Here is a 12,998-nt window from a genome sequence, read left to right on the forward strand (position 1 = left end):
TTTCTTTCTTATTTTTCCTTAAATAAAAGCTGACATTCTTTTGAAATTTTAGAAGCTGGTCTCTGTGAATACTTCCAGAAATTGCAAGGCTTGGAATAAAGTTGCAAGAGTTGTCAATACAGCTAGCACAATAAAGGCTTCATCCTGCACAGGAAATTCCCTATCAGGTGCAAGGTAGATAGGAGACTGGTAACAGGAATATCAGATCGAGATGATATATGTCAGAGAAAAATAAGAGAGTAGATGAACTGAACTGCTTCAGCTCCTTTTATTGACATGAGCACAAGTTCTGTCTCCTGAACCCTGTAACTCACAGAGGGCTTTCACAGAGGGCAAGCCTTCCTCCACCGGATCAGGCTTTTGCCATCTGTCTTGGTCTCTCTTTCCCCCATCTCTGTGCAGTCCAAACAGGAAGGGACAATGTAAAAGCCACTGACACGTTATTAAATGAAAAATGTTCAGGGGAGGTCAGGAAAGAAATCTCAGAGCTGTTTATAGTTGCTTGATTGCTGCCTGTGTAGCAAATAAGGCAACCATACAAAGGTCACCGTGTCTCATCCTATTACATCAGTGCCCTTTCAAAGTACATTGTGTCCCTTCAAGTTGTGTCACATCAAGAGCTGGTCGAGTGCTTCATTGTGATTGATATTCATTGCTAATTTAACTTTCTGCTACTGGTACATTACTTGTGAACCAATACTTGTTCCTGGAAGCACATTTGTTATTTGCAAGAGTGTTTCAGCAATTTGCGGACGCTCCATTTGATCGTTCATGTTGTTGGGAGAGTCACATAAAACAAGTGATTCCTTCCTTCCTTCCCCTTCGTGATCAGATGGCACTTTTTTTTAATAGCGGAAAAATAAGATTAGTGAAGTATGTATATATTTTTTGACTCCTGAATAGCTGCAATCTCCTTTAAACCAAAACAAAAAACCAAAAAAAAACCCAAAAAAAACAAAACAAAAAAAAAAGAAAGAGAGGGAGCGAAGAGAGCCATAAACTTTGTCAAAGAAGCTGACAATGAGCACGAACTTGGAGGATTTAAAATGTTGACTACTTTCAGTACGGGCTCATAAGCTGCGGTGTTTTTTGCATAATAAAACCAGTTAAAAGTCAAATCCCTCAAATGCTACATGGAGAGTAGAACTCAGAATTCTCCGCTAGAGGACTCCCTCTTCTTTTAAATGAGAAGCTCAGCTCCCCTTTAAGGACTACGGGACCATGTCCTTCGGTCCTCGCTATCGGAGGGGATAGTTTATAAAATGTGTGAATGAGGTCAGTGCTGAGGGACTCCTGTGAAGTCTCAAATGTTCCGTCTTTAGCTTAAAATGGAAAAAAGATTTTTAAAGCGGCATCCAAATCAATTAACCAAGCTGTGAGATTGAACCAAAGAGCATGGAAAATATCACTCTGTTTTGACACATGCATAATATTTCATATATACTGTTGCACTCCCGAAAATATCTTCACCTTTTTCTATCATTCTGTCCTGGTTTTGACACATTAAAACTCAAAAATTCATCAAAGACGATTCTCACCCGTGATCACATTGTTTTATTTTGACGTTAGTTGAGTGTGGGAATTTGTTAATGCTTTATATAGACTATTGAAACACTGGGCAAATGGAGTGTTGCTTTTTCTTAGCATCCATTTTCATGTTAAACCTGCCCCATTTAATGGGGGAATGCTAATGAAAGGGCTAATGTCCCCCATCAATCTGCCTGTACCTGGCTGTGTGCTCCCTCTGCCTTTCCCCTCCGGCAGACCTAATGACTGTGCGGCTGCAAGGTGAGCTGGATTAATCACCTGGCTCACCGGAGCCAAACCCACCCAAACAGCCAGGTAGGCAGAGCACTGAGTTCTCTGCCAGGGAGCTGAGGGTACCACAGCGCTGGCAGGGGGCAGGTGGGGAGGGAAGGGCAGGAGCAGGACGTGCTGTCAGCAGCAGTTTGCAGTTGCGCCAGGTTCGGTGCAACGTGATACGGCAGATTTTCAGGCCACTAAAAATGTCGTGCAAACACCACTCTGTTTTGGTTTTGCCCCTTTTGTTTCTGAAACTGAAGTTGGGTCACAGCCAGGCTCCTGGTCTGTAATGCTGGATTCATGCACTTTCTTGGAGTTCGCTGGGTTCACAGCTGTTTGGTTTTACGCGGCTGCAGAACAGGTGGCCTGAGAGAATTAGACCAATAAAAGATGTGTCAGTATACTTGTGTTTGCTGCTTTTTTTTTTTTATTCCTCCTCATGAGCATTATAGTCACATGGCTGTTTCCTATGACACTACAAACTATGGTACACAAGAGATGCAAACACTGAAAATTATGAAGACAGTATAGTGTGAATCCATAGGTTTGTGAAAGTAGTCTCTAAGCACTTACTGAATGGAATAGAGACCTGCTTGAACAATATCTACTGTATGAATTCAAGTTATAAAACATTCTTACATACACCTCTGGTACATTTATTTTAAAAGCCAGATCCTCTCTCACTAAGAAGATGGGTTAAATTCACAAACACAGTGTGACAACATGATGTTTTTCCTGTGTCTAACAGATTTGTTACCATACCCTAACTGGAATGAATAAGAAATTAATGGTAATTATTAAAATAGAACATATGAAATAACAAAAACAAAAAAATCTGTATTTTTTTTCTTTCAAGGGTGACATTTTATATTAGTATACAGCAATTTTACAGATGTTTATGCCTTCAGTAGCTCAATAAATTGTGTAAAATATTTACTGCTAAACATGATTCTGTATTGAAAAATGCTGATAAAAAGCAAACAGACTTTCAGAAGGCAGACCTAAGTCTAGAGAAAGCAAACTAGTGTGTAGACCTTATAAAACTAATCGAGCATCTTGACTTTCTTCTAGATTAACTTAAAAAGAGGGTATGTTTCATTGTAAAAAGGCAGGCTCATCACCTGGGTGTTAATTACTTGATGCTGGATGACATAGATGGTTTGTAGGCACAGCTTAGAAAGGGATGCTCCTATGGATAAATTAAATGAAGTCACAGAATAGAAGAGTGCACACTTCCAGAGAACAATGCAATTGCAAGATTCTTGGAGTTAGGTTCAAACCTTAGAACTACAATTCTGTTGTCTACCTACTTACATATGAACAGGTAGTTGTATTATCTAAATGTAACTTTCTCCATTTCTTTTCCTGACCAATGTCCCGAGGACACGGGGACAATGACACGGGCCACATTCCTGTGCAAGGAAGTGGAAACTGTTTTATTTGTACTTGGGATGGCTCTCGTGAACTTTCATCTGGCCTGTTTGCCTGTTTGTCTGCTGCACGGTGCTGGATGAGGAAGAAAAGGAGAGGGGGAAGTCTGTGCTGTAAAATTCCATTTGCTGGCTGGCACGGCTAATACAAGGAGAGAAGGCACCATGGTGTACTGCTAATACAGGCCCTCCACAGGGCTGTGTCTGAACCAATCCTTTCTACTCAAGGCACAGTTTAATTAATAATTTTTTTACCTACTGCCCTTTACCTAGATTTGATACCTGGTCATGGCAATCTTAGGTAATGTCTATTCCATCCATGATGAAAAGTTCAGAAAAAAAAACCCAAACCAACCAAAACAATTCTGGTCATAATTTTAGGTGGACTCTACTGATGGTTACAGCCAAAATTCCTGAGTGTTAATTTAAGGCAGCAATAATCAGAATGAATTAGTATAAAGCAAACTATAAAGACACAACAAGACATTTGGTATTGTTGAAATACAGTTTGAAACTAACTAGTGAGCATATACTCAGCATTGCAGAGTCTTCTCAGGCAATGTCTGCCAAGTATGGATGATAACTTTATTATGGAGTAGAAATGGCTCAGCAAGTATAAAGAAATGACTGGAGTTAGAAGAGCAGGGTGGTTTAACAGAAACCTCAAAAACTAGATATAGTCACAAAAATATAAGTAGAGCTTAATGGGAGTATTTTGGAAGAAAGATATTTTCTTAGGCAAACTGATAAAGTTGGATAAAGCTTATCCCTTAATGCCAAATCCAAAACCATAATGTTTTTCCCAGTACACTAGCTGACTTAATAAATGTTACATCCTCTCTCTTTCCTCACTTGTATCCTAAGATTGTGGTTGTAAACAACACTTTGGTAAAATATTACAAAGTAGAACAAAGATGTCTTCTACAGTGATAGGTATCAGAATGAAAATGACAATATGCAGCCCTGCAGAAAATCTTTCAGTCATGGAGATTTTAATTCATTATCTGTGACTTCTTTCCTCTTCTTGCAATGAAGGCACCCTTCTTTCTGCCAGGCACATGCATAGGGTGTCAAACGAGATCCTTTCCTAGTTATGGTAAGTGGAAAGGTCCCATTTTCTAGGTGAAAATGTCAAATCTTCATTTTCCTTTGGAAGCAAAGGTCAGTGTCTAGTCTCACCTGCCTAAAGGTCTACAAAAGCTAAACCAAAAACAATGGAAAAGCACAATTATGTCATCTAACAGTAGCAACCCACACAGGGTCAGCTTGGTGCCGTTCGTGCTTACCACTGGTAAAATTGTGGGTGTCAAATTCAGAATCTTGGTCTTTCTTGTTGATAGACATCCCAGGCCTGGCTTTGTGGTATCTAAACAACACTCCAATATACCAGGGCTGTGGTTGGCACCTTCAAGTCTCTGGCACAATGGTGATCAGAGCAAAGCTTTCCAGAAGAGCACATCCACCCTGTAGAGTCAAATTCCCTTGAGTCTGTAAAACATCATATCCCTTCATCATCATCTGCTCCAAGTACATTTTTTGACCCCTCCCCCTGCCCCATATAAAGTTCAAATAACATATACACTAATAAACAGTTTAAAAGCAATCCTCCTTTCCTATCTTGCACTCATTAAAAAAAAATAATAATAAAAATTCCCTCTGCCAAAGGTTTTTCTCTACACAGGCCCTCTCCCTGGGGACAGGGGGAGAGGAGGAAGATGTTGGCTGCTGTGGTTGCTGCGCTGTTAGAAAGCACTCAGGCACTACGGCGATAAGCATTTTAAGTCTGCGTGAAAGAGCAGAGAAGAGGTGCATCGTAGGTAGCATCAGAAGCACCATCGGTGTGACAACTGGGTACAGCTCTTTTGCTGCACCTTGCTGAAGCCTCTTGTCCCCTCGCCAAGCCGCACCATTTGTCCTGGCCGGCTGTTGGCAGTGGGACGGAGAAGCATGCAGGGTGAGAGCTCTTTCACAGAATGTGTACTCTGTCTTGCGTGTCCTAGAGCACTCAAGGGATTAAACAATAGGAATCACAGGCAGAATTAGCATTTTAATGGGGAACAATGAGTTTGAAAATTCACATAATTTGGCCTTTGAGCACCATCGAAAAAAACTGCAGGCGCAGGGGGACGGAGACAGAGAGACGGAGAATGTGCTCTGCCCAGACTTATGAGAAATCCAGCCTGTGTTTTAATGAGGGATGGGCTAAAGTAAGTCAATGCAGCTGACCTTGCTGGAGACACATTTTCCTCACGCTAAATCCTGACATTTCAGACCTGCTTTCACACGTTCCATGAATAGATGTCATTACTCATTATCACATTTATCATTACAAGTCTAAAACAATGAGGTGTCAACGAGGGGAAGGATTAAAATAGGCTTTAAAACTTTCCCCCCCACACGTTCCCAGAAAGTACCTGGCATAGGTCATCATGTGGCAATGTGTTCTCGGAGGGGAAAAAGAAACCAAGCTTCTGACATAAGAAACTGTTCCTTAGAGGTGTTATTTTGCTGAAATCAAAATTTTCCATTATCCTGTTTCCTTCCAGACTAACAGAAGACATTGAGCAGAGGTTGGAGAGATAATAGTCAGTCCTTCCCTGTGCTGGGGGGTTTATTCTCTACTTCACTGCAGGTAGCATCTAGCACAGAGTGCAGATCTTTCCTCCTGTTTTGGAGCAAAGTCAATACAGTATTCATTTGTGGCAATAAAGTACATTACAAATAATAACTTGACAGTCAATTTCTGAACTTGTGACAAACTGTCACGGGACAGCGAGGGTGAATGGAAAATGGCACAGCTACTGAGATGTGGAAAGGGTGAATACCTGTCATGCAAAACTAGAGAGGCTGGAAATATCTCCTTACATATGCCACTCATTAAGGCTGCAGACAGTCCAGACACCCTGTTTCCAGGCAGAGGTGATGCTCAGAGCAAATCACAGGAGTCCTGCCCACCCTGCCCCATGTGCCACCTTCCTCTGCTCTGCCAGAGTAGCTCCATCTATTGTCCCACAAGCACCCTGGTTCTGGGGAACAAGTTTTGAAAAGAACTCTTCCCCTTCCCCTTTTTTTCTTTTTTAATACCATTTGGGTTTTATTGTTTGTTCATTTTGGTCTGGTTTTTTGTACTCAGTCAGTTCTTGTTCTTGTGGCTGCTTCACAATGTGACCAGATGCACAGTGGTGCCAGCACAAAAGGAGGAAGAAAAGAAATAAGCAGGAACTAAGAGAAAAAAATGGTGGTTAAGGAAATACAGGGAGGTATTGCTGTTATATAGCTTGTGTAGTGACTCCTAAGCCTATTCCACAATCCTAAATCTGGTGATAAATAGCATGTGCTAAGAATGGGAATCATACCTTTAGAACTGCTTTAATAATTTTCTCTTTTTTTAAATAGAAAGAAAACTGGCCTCTCGCAAATAGTAAATCCTGCTATTTGCAAATGAACTTTAAAAAAAAATGCATCAGGTAATAGAATTCTCTGTCATTTAGCCAAATGCAAACTCAGGTGAATAAGATTGCCAATTATCGGTATAATTTTGAAAGAAAGGTATTCAGAACTAATTGTATGCTTCACTTGGATAGCCAGTCTATCACTTTGTATTTGCAGTGCCATCTTCTATCCAACTGACAGTATTATGGCTTCTCTTTTTTTTTTATGGAATTTACTTATTTGAAAAAATTAAAGCCTTTATAAAAGAAAATCTAGCCTTCCCAAACTAAATCTCTCAGTTTTTGATGCCTCTCCATCAGGACCAGCAGAAGAGTCAGGAGGGCTGCTAAACTTAACTTTGTTGATGATGGTTGGAAACTTCTTAGTTCTGTACACATGTGTAGTCATAGAACCATGGAATGGTTTGGGTTGGAAGGGACCTAAAGATCTTCTAGTTCAAATCCCCCCAGCCATAGACAGGGACACTTCCCACCAAACCAGGTTGCTCAGAACTCCATCCAACCTTCCCTAGTCCTGATGGTGAAATTGTTTATCATTTCTTTCAGTGATGCAAGGAGCCTGCTTATGCATCAGAGTGAGAAAGGAGAGAATAAGAAGAGACAGGGACAGAGAATAACTTTGCCTTTACTCATGTACTCCTCAAGTGCAAGCCTAAAATCCACAGAGCACTGACGGATCTATTTTGCTTCCTCTAGCACTTGCATTGCTCAAGTGATAAAGTGCTGTCTGCCATACTGACAGCAGAAGAGGACCTAAAATGGCTTGTGTGATCCAGCCTGTGATGCAAAAAGCTTTCTGTGGGAATGGATAATGCCCAAACATGTGCAGAATATCATATTCACATCTGTATATTTTACAGCATAAAGTGTCCAAAGCAAATGTCACTATGTAGACTAAAAGAAAAGAGACATTGCCTGACTTTGCAAACAGTTTGATTTCCGTCTAGTGATCACAGAATCATAGATTTAAAAGGCCAGAGGGACCATCATGATCAGTTAGTCTGACCTCTTGTATCACACAGGCCAGAGAACCTCACCCATTAATTTCTGCCCCAAGACCATAACTCCTGCTTGTGTGAATGTAATTCTTTTGTAGATAGACTTTTTTTCAGTGTCCAGTCCCATGACTGCAAATAAATAAGAACTTGGCAAATTTGTGCTAAGACTGTAACTGTCTACTGGAGGATTTTTTTTTCTTTTCTGGGCTTTTTTAAAACTTCTGAATGCTTTTGCCATCATCTCTGACAAATGAAGTTCTGCACTTAGTCTGTCAGCAGTTAAAAGCACAGCAATACTTGTTTCTCCAACTCCCACCTAACCCTTGATCTCTGCCAATGAAGGTGCCAGGTTTGGTGGCAGTTTCTAAAACACAGAGAGTTTTCAGCTCCGGACTGGACAGACAAGTTAATTCCCTTCCCATGGTCCACTGAACAGCCATCAGGTGGTGATAAATTTCAGCTGCTGTTCACCTGCACTGGCTTCACTTTTGTAATTGCAACTGAAATATTGTAATGTTCTTCTCTGAGCTGTATTATTGGTTCTTTATAGCAATTAATTTCCCCTTTTTAAATTGTAGGCAGAATTTACCATGCTATGTATTAGATAAAATGAAATGAAGATCTAATTTAGCATAAGACACGGTATACTTAAGTTGTTTCACGGAAGCAACAAAAATAGTTAACCCCTGCCTTTAAAAGTTTAAAATCTGAACTGCGTAGAATATGCCATGGTGAAGATCTTGTGGTATATTATCTGAAATAACTCAAGATAACTCCTATCACTACACTTTGCTACCCTCCTTGCATTTCCTGTAAATTAATCTTTAGTTTCCAACTGTTAATCTATGGAACTGCAATGTACAATATAAATGGGACCTTTTAAAAATAGCACAGTAATATAATGAATTAAAATGACAGTAAAGAAAAAAAAAATCTTACCATTGTGCCAGAAATCAGTTCAATATGCTGGCTTAGTCTTTTTTAAATGAAATTGAATTGATGAAGTTAAATGCAGTTCTTGCACAGAAGAAAATATGTCTGATAAATATTTATGTGGTGACATATATTCACCACATATCCATATGATTGAAACTTGGCATATCTTTGTTATTTTTATGCAGGATACAAACAAACATAAAATTGTTGTGAATGAACAATAGAAAAATTTTGTCCCATATAAAGTTATGTTTATGAGAAGTTAACAGTATGCTCTTACCCCTTCTATCTGAAAGTTATGTTAATTTTCAAGACTGTGACTTTATTTAATTAGAAATACAGATGATCAGCAGAGTGGATATCTTTACTGATAATTTATTATTTGTGTATTTTGCACAAAAAAAAATGCACACGGTCATACATTTCCACAGGGGAAAATGCAAACAGGTGATGCTTCTTTATGTTCTCAGCCCTTTGCTGCTCAGCTCTCAGCCCAGAATTCTGTCTGAAGACTTTTCTCAAGGCCACGTTCCCAGTGCTTCTTTAAGCTCTCTCTGTATTTTCTGCTGCTTCTCTTTCAGTTTCACTACAACGTTACTCAGCAAAACCTTCCTGACCATTGCTGCTTTTGTTCTGAGGAGTGGCAGGCCATAGTATTTTGCTTAACTATCTTCTTGTACTTCAGCATTTTATTGTCATGCTGGAAAGCAAAGATTTATTTCAACCACTCTTTTTTTCAGTGTTACATCTGAACATTGTCAATGAAGCATGAGAGAATCTATATTAATATTTAACCTTTGTACACCACTTTCACATTGTGCTCACAAAAGACACTAGAGAAAAGAGAAATGAGAAACACCTCCAGAAAATATGGAGTAAAACAAACACCCCATAGAACCTAACACAGCACTTTTTTCCATACCTAGTAGTGGTTTCACTTTGCTCACCACTGTCCCAGTTAATTGTTATCTGGACAACATCAGCAAAAAATAATTACTCAAATTACTCAGTACCATCTAATGTCCATGCTCACAGGCACGGATACCAACCCTTACAAATCTTAATACCATCTTGCACAGTAAAAGGCTGTAGGATGGAGCCTTTGTGTATGGCTAGTGTTTGTATGCCTAGATGGGCTCCCTTGTTACTGGAATCTTCCAAGGGATTTTGTTTCGTTCCTGTCACAGCTGTTCAGCCCAGATGCAGATGTTGTTATTTGGGATCTGATGCTGCAATTCAAGTGCACGGTCTTTGGCAGAAGCAGAGAACAGTTGAAGCAAAAAAATATGTGTGGGAGTACCTTCCTCTTGTGAACAGGTTGAGGGATTTGCCTGTGGTGGACAGGGGGAAACCATTCATAGGAATTAGGAAGATAAGATAAATTACTGTTCAAAAATGGTGTTAATTAGCTCACTCAACTAAAACTGAGTCTGTAATCTTCCATACCTGCAAAGGTCTCATCTTGGATCACTGACACAGTAGTAACTAAATAACTGCATCTCCTAAAAGTCAATGTTGGATGGAATTAATCTAAATTTAACTGTCTAAAAATCAACCGTCTATTCTATACCCGGGCTCAACATAAAAGAAGGTTTCCTCAGCAATGGTTGGCCATAGTTCCTGTAGCACTCTCTTACAGCCTAGATGCATGTGAGCTAGATTCCTGTGTTTAAGATGATAAGGTGAGTTGTACCTCAGCACTGGTGTATATTTACATGGCAGTCACAGAAACCAGCTTGCATGGGTACCATGAGCAGTCTGCCAGTGGTCTGTGAGTGATGTGCATTTCTGGTGTCCTGAATTTGAACATTTAGAGGTGTAAAATTCTATTTACCTTGTATTTGAAACTTTGCACAGAAGTATTGTGCTTAAACTGCTGCTGTTTGCTGCAATGGCAGGGAATGATTCTGCACTCTGTATTGATTTGAACACATTGCTTTTGATTTTTGTTGCTAGTTGCTATATCTGAGGTAACAACTAGCTTAGGAATAACAGGCATCTATAGGCAAAAGTGAGGAGGAATACTTTACATTATTTGTTACTCTATTCATACTACTTCATGTGACTGATTGTAATTTTGCTGATATTTCGGGGTTAGTCCCTATTAAAATGCCTCATCTGCCATAAGGCTGCTCTCCATGTTCTCATAACAGCTCTGAAGTTGTTTGTAATCATAAGAATTGGTAAAAGGAGGAGGGCAGCAGGCATCCGAGCTGATACGTGAAGTGTCAGTCGGCTTTTGGATCACCATTTACTACGACAGCAGTGGGAAGGAAGAAAAATGGCAGTCGCAAATTTATTTTAATGTGTCCTGCAACCTTGTGATTGATTAGAGGAAAAACAGATTGTTTCACCCTTTTTCCACAATTGGATTTTCTGGTTAAATCCAGAACTGCCGAAGTGCAATAAAACACTCTCATGAAGGCAGTAATCTCCCTAAATCTTCAAATTTCCCCCAACCCCCCCTCCCCACCTCATTTCATACACAAACACGGAACAAAATGATGCATAAAAGCAGCAAAACTGATTACCATCAGCAGAGTTTCCTTTTTAATATATTAGACCTTTAATCTTTTCTTAAGTGTTGGCCATTAAAATTATTAAACGACTTCCCCTCCTCCTGCCAATGTATATTTTTTGAATTAATAGACCGAGGTATCTAAAAAACGTTACTGCATTTTTTCCACAGCTCCCCTAGGGTGTTTTGTGGTGTAAATTTTGCACTGTTTAATGAAGTTATCGCTTTCTGCAAAGCTCCTGTAAGCTGCTGGCACTGCTTCTTCCCTCAGTTCTTACTGGGAGCCCAGGAGGTCAGGAAGGTTCTCTGGATGGTGGTGAGCAGGCAGAAAGGCCACTCTCTCTCTGCAGTCATCTTCTGGGAATGGTTACACAGGGGTTTCAGAGCTACCTTTTACTTCTCCTTCAGGCTCATGAATTCACTGAACATTGATCTTAAGACTACCCACTACCAGTAGGTTAGTATTGGTTAAGTAAATATTATGACAGCAAATAATATAATTATTTACACATCTCCAAAAGGATACAGCACTGCAGGCTCCATAGGGGTGGTAGCAAACAGCAGCATGTCAGGCAGGTCCTTTTCTTTGCAGGGTAACTAAAATGACCGGCAAAGATGCTCCCAAGTGGCACAGGGTCTCAGGAGACCCTCTTGAGAGGTCTCAAGGAGCCACAGGCTTTTCAGAAGGATGGAGGACCTGCTTTTGAATATCACTCTGCCTGAAGGAATCTCTGTGATGGAGCTACCCCAAATAATTTGTAACTTTTGAAAATACTAGCCATTAATAAACTTAACACTATTGATCAAAAAATAAGTGTTAGCCTGTGTATAAGTGAAGTCGGTGCTCTCACACTAGGCTGTAGAACAAATGACAAGCCTTTCTGCAGCTCTTCATTTAGTATAAATCTAGTGCCTATGTCTGACAGAAATTAATAATGCAGTCTTGAAATATGAATCATGGAAAATGAGCAAGATAAGTTCTTTTACTAAATAGGCCACACACTGACCACAATGACTTCTGACCTACGCTGTCTGCTCTACATTGTCTGCTCTCCCTGGAGAGCAGTGACTAAGAACCGGGTGCTGTGGGAAAAATGTTTGGGTGTAGCAGCTGAGTTTCTGGATGTTGTATTCTGATCTTGTGAACATTTCAGCAAATGAGTAACTGCCCACACTGGAGCAGTCCCACTGCAAAGAAATCACTTCTTCCTTATATGTTTGCAAACTCAGGGGCACGTAAATACTCGACTTTGTCTACAAACAAAACTTACTTAGTCAATTACTTTTCATTTGTGGCTGTCAGTTTATCTCTCATTTCACTCAAAACCAGTAATGCTCTTATTTAAACAGGAGCTGAGAGTGTTCCCCAGGAGGACGCCGACAAAGAGCCGACCCAGCTAACACAGTGTCTGAGTTACAGTCAGCACACGTGGAAAGTTGCACCGGTCATTTATTTTGAGCAAGTTCAGCAACTTGGCCCATCTTTCTGAATAGTTTGCTTGTTTGATACAAGTAATGAAAGACATTTCACTTATCTTAATTGCTTTACTCGTGTCTTCCATATTCCTGTAATGGTCCCTGATTGTTCAGCCTTAGAAATTAAATGTATCGTGTGCTGTTATTTCCACAGTTTCCCAGTATGAGCAGTTAGGTAGTATCACTGATAGGTAGATGCTAGCCTTTCACTTTTAAAAGTCTGAAATTCAGCTTTTGCATTAGATTAAAAGTACAAGCAATGGTAGCTGGATTAATTTAGCTCTTTGCTGACTCCTGTAACAAAGCAACCAAACCAATTGGGCAGTGTAATCAGTTGTCACTAACTGTATTGAAACTGCAGTTCTTGGCTTAACTTACAGGTAGA

General features: G+C 40.0%; 1 long non-coding RNA gene across 1 annotated transcript; it reads left to right on the forward strand.

The window, feature by feature from the left end:
• The first annotated feature begins 7,088 nt into the window (after window positions 1-7,088).
• LOC127467542 (uncharacterized) lies at window positions 7,089-12,630 on the forward strand. Its single transcript, XR_007903170.1, has 3 exons — window positions 7,089-7,166; window positions 11,309-11,453; window positions 12,488-12,630. It is a non-coding gene; the product is annotated as an uncharacterized LOC127467542 (long non-coding RNA).
• The last annotated feature ends 368 nt before the right edge of the window (window positions 12,631-12,998 follow it).

Source organism: Manacus candei, unplaced genomic scaffold, assembly GCF_025592945.1.
Source record: "Manacus candei isolate 608988 ecotype Guabito, Panama unplaced genomic scaffold, ASM2559294v1 h1tg000014l, whole genome shotgun sequence".
NCBI classification, from domain to species: Eukaryota; Metazoa; Chordata; class Aves; order Passeriformes; family Pipridae; genus Manacus; species Manacus candei.